General features: G+C 46.5%; 2 protein-coding genes across 3 annotated transcripts in view; both read right to left on the bottom strand.

The window, feature by feature from the left end:
* Positions 1–4532, bottom strand: part of COMMD2 (COMM domain containing 2) — a 98148-nt gene that overhangs the window by 92848 nt on the left and 768 nt on the right. The window lies entirely within an intron of this gene.
* Positions 1–4532, bottom strand: part of ANKUB1 (ankyrin repeat and ubiquitin domain containing 1) — a 104883-nt gene that overhangs the window by 78811 nt on the left and 21540 nt on the right. The window lies entirely within an intron of this gene.

The raw sequence follows: 4532 nt of genomic DNA on the forward strand, positions 1-4532 counted from the left end.
AATGGTCCACCCTCGAAGGCTGATGGAACCCAAAAGATTCCAAAAAGCCTTAGAGGGGTTTAAGGTTGGATCTGACGGCAACTCTGTTGATGCCCTGACTAACATCTGGGATAATGATCTCTCCAGGGCTATACACAGTATCGCTCCCAAGTGTCCTTTCCAGCCTGCTTCGAACAAGAAATCCTGGTACACAGAAGATCTCAGGGAAATGAAGCGGGCCGCGCAATGACTAGAGCGCAGCTGGCGGATACACCAGCGCTTGTCTGACAAGACACTCCATCAAGCTCTTTTGAAGTCTTATGGAGTGGCAATAGGTGCAGCAAAAAATTCTTTCTATGCTGCACGTATTGCGTCTGTGGAGTCGCGTCCGGCAGAGGTGTTCAGCCTGTTTATCGAACCATTTCCTGTATTGCTATGTATTGTATATGTATTATCCTACTTGATAGTATGTATTTTCCCTGGATGAAGATTAACCTTCCATTTTGAAGCCAAGCCCTCCCTCCAGTCCATCTGCCTTGGTCCAGGCCTCGGAGGTAGAGAGGAACTGCTGGACCTCTTACCCTTTCCCGCCACCACTCCCTTCTCCTTCTGTGTCATGTCTTTTTAGATTGTAAACCCGAGGGCAGGGAACCGTCTAACTAAAAAGATTGCATGTACAGCGCTGTGTAAATTTACAGCGCTTCATAAATAAAGGTTAATAATAATAATGATGATGATGATGATGATGATGATGATGGTCAGGGAGCTAACTCAGCTTTCCCCTGCCCTGAACCCTATTTTAGAACCAACTAAGGCCTGCTGTGATGACTTTAACAACTTCTTCACAGATAAAATCTCTCGGATAAGGGCTGATCTCGACGCTGGCATTTCTTCAGAGCCAATAGAAGAGGTGTCCAGAGCTTCCGTGGACTTCATTAAACTGGATCATTTTGAGTTTGTACATACCGATGAAGTGGACAAGCTTCTTGGAAGTGTTAGGAAGACGACGTGCTCTCCCGACCCCTGTCCTTCTTGGCTGACCGTCCAGGGTGATGATGCAGTAACATCTTTATTGTGTCGTATAATTAATGCATCATTCAGGGAGGGAAAATTTCCATCTAGTTTGAAATTAGCAACAGTCAGACTGTTGCTCAAAAAACCCTCCCTGGACCCCATGTTAAGAAACAACTATAGGCCGGTCTCACTATTGCCATTTTTAGGTAAGGTGATCGAGAGAGCAGTTGCCTTCCAACTCCAAGTTGTTTTGGATGAAACTGATTATCTGGACCCATTTCAAACTGGCTTCAGAGCGGGTTACAGAGTTGAGACTGCCATAGTCGCCTTAGTCAATGATCTCTGGGCATCGGCGGGGGAAGTGTGACCTTGTTGGTGCTATTGGACATCTCAGCGGCTTTCGATACCATTGACCATGGTATCCTTCTGGAACACCTGAGGGAATTGGGCATTGGGGGCACTGCGCTCCAGTGGTTCCATTCCTACCTCTCGAGCAGATTCCAGATGGTGCAGTTGGGGGACACTTGCTCCTCTAAGAGGGAACTGACATCTGGTGTCCCTCAGGGAGCTATTTTGTCCCCCACTTTGTTTAACATTTACAAGAAAACGCTGGGAGAGATCATTCGGAGACATGGGGCACGGTGTTATCAATATGCTGATGACACCCAAATATGTTTCTCTGTGTCCCCGACTGATGCAGTGACTAAGGATGGCATCTCTCCTCTGAATGCCTGCCTGGAGTCGGTAATGGGCTGGATGAGGGAAAACAATCTCAGTTTGAATCCAGAGAAAACGGAAGTACTGGTGATAGGTTCCCCAGGCCCGGGGAAGGAAATTTGTCCACCGGTCCTGAATGGGGTCACACTTCCCCTGAAGGATGAAGTTTGCAGTTTAGGAGTACTTCTGGACTCGTCCCTGCAATTGACATCTCAAGTAGATGCGACGGTCAGAAGTGCTTACTATCAACTTTGGTTGATATGCCAACTGCGACCCTACTTGGGCCAAAGGGACCTTGAAATGGTGGTACATGCTCTGGTAACCTCTCGCCTGGATTTCTGTAATGCACTCTACATGGGGTAACCCTTATACCAAGGGTTCGGCCCGTTCGGCCGAAGGAAGGGACCGAGGAAGAGAGGGCAGGCACATGCCTCCTCCTCCCTGCGGGACTTTGGCAGACCTGAGGTGTCCTTTGGAGGACACCTCAGGTCTGGCGAAGCCCTGAGGAAAGGAGCAGGGGCCGCCGGCCTCTTCCTCCTCCTCCTCCCTGCGGGGCTTCGGCAGACCTGAAGTGTCCTTTGGAGGACACCTCAGGCCTGGCGAAGCCCTGAGGAAAGGAGCAGGGGCTGTCGTCCTCCTCCTCCCCACGGGGCTTCGTCAGACCTGAGGTGTCCTTCGGAGGATACCTCAGGCCTGACGAAGCCCCGAGGAAAGCAGCAGGGGCCATGCTCCTGTTGCTCCTGCCCCTCACGGGCCCTTACTGAGAGACAGCTGGGGGCCAAGGAAGGGCAGAAGGAGCAGGCGCGCGCCTGTCAGCCCCTCTCCCAATCCCCCCCACTTCTAGCTGTCTCTCAGACAGCTGGAGGTCGGGAAAGGGAGCAGAGAAAGCTCCGCCCCAGAGGGTGGAAGCTCCACCCCCAGCTTCAGCCCCCCAGTTGTCTGAGGGACACCAACCCGGCCCCTGGCTCAAAAAGGTTGCCTACCCCTGCTTAACAGCCTGGCTAGCTACTTAAACGTGGAGTAGATACCTTGCCCTACTGACATGAGAGCCACGAGTTAACATTGCTCATCACTGGCTGTGTTGTTAGCTAAGGCTGATGAGGTTGTAATCCAACATGTAGAGGACCAAAGTTCATCCATTGCAGCTTTAGAGCTTAGACGGGATGACTGGAGATGGGGCTTTGTCAGTTGTGATGCCCCAGCAATGGAATGTTTGTGTGGCACTGCACTTGACTTTTCATTGTGCTTTTCAGTTAATTGTTTCTCTTTCTTTGGAATGTTGTTATTAAATAAATGATAATCTTTTGGCTCCAGGAAAATAATTTTTTCTATTTGTTCATGCCTTTTAGAACTATTATGAGTACAGGTGGTGATTAGACTTCAAGTTTTTAATCTGTGTCTCAGGCACACATATTTTATAAATAATTTGTATTGATTTTATTACTGTTCTGATAATTGTGAAAGCCATATTTAACATTTTTTGGCTTCGAACTAGCATGTTGAAAAGAACAGAGATCCTTTGGGCAAATTTATTATGTAGTTCAGAAAAGCTTATGCCATAATGTTTGTTGCTCTTTCCTGTCTTGGTGCCACACAGGCTACCTTTGGACACTGTGGTATGGCATTATTGTAGCAAAATAAAATACAAAACACAAAAAGTTCTGCTGTTTGTATTTATTTCTTCAGATTGCCTCCATTACCTTACATCATTATAGATCTTGAACATGATCACCTTTTTTTAAAAAAGTGGGGGGCATTGGGAACTCAAAAATGATTTTAGGGGGCTATTTGCAGCTCACGGAATTCACTTTCCCCTTCCCTGACATGGGAGAATGGCTGTAGATGAAGCGTCTAATGCAAAGCAGCTTAATTCTTTCCTACTTTGGTCTATCTCAATGTGACCAACTGCTAATTTATTTGATGATCATCCATTGTGAAGACACACCCAACTGAAGATGGTGGCAAATTTGGGTGTGCAACGCCGGTACCCTGGTGAGATCAAACTCTTCTACCCAAAAAGGCTCTGATGCTGAATGTAAAGTTCAAAAAGGGGGGAAGTTTAATTTAAAGAACAAAAATAAAGAGTTTTCTTCTCCCCAGCTCTAGATAAATGATACTTTACAGTTTGGCTTTCAGCAATCTTCCGGATGTCATCTCTCTGGGTTTGATCTCCTCACTCAGTGGAGCTGGTGCAGGGTCTTTCAGCTCCTGAATTCTTTGACTTGATGTAGATAACTAAACTGGCTAACTTGTTCTTGGTAACTAATTTGGCTAAATAGTTCCTGGTAACTGATTTGACTAACGTACTTGGTAACTAAATTGGCTAAAGTGTAAGAAATGCCCTTTCAGGCTGTCTGGGCCTGTTTGCCACCAAAAGACAGCTCTCTACCTGCTCACAGCAAAGACTGCTCCAAACTAAAAGCCTCAAGCTACAACAGAGCATTCTGGGAAAGGGCAAACCAAACCTGGAAAGAATGCAGGGGATCCTACAGCTCCTCCCAGAACTAATACAATGAACTTTCCTACACTAAAATATTCTATGGCCTGAACCAACACGAAAGAAAATGCCGGGGTAGATTCAAATAGTCCTGGCAGGACATCACATCCATGAATAATAAAATTTCAGAATATGCATTTCCACTTTGTATGTTGGCATGTAAAATAACATATTCTTTCTACCAAAAATTCAAGGTATTCCTTCTGAAATGTTGATCAGGTTGCATACCTGTGACCTAGAAAAACAATGTGTTCATTAGTATTGTGCCTATTACACTGGTGCCTCGGGTTACGAAATTAATTCGTTCCGCCATTCCTTTCGTAAC

The sequence above is a fragment of the Sceloporus undulatus genome, chromosome 3, assembly GCF_019175285.1.
Source record: "Sceloporus undulatus isolate JIND9_A2432 ecotype Alabama chromosome 3, SceUnd_v1.1, whole genome shotgun sequence".
In the NCBI taxonomy this organism is placed as follows: domain Eukaryota; kingdom Metazoa; phylum Chordata; class Lepidosauria; order Squamata; family Phrynosomatidae; genus Sceloporus; species Sceloporus undulatus.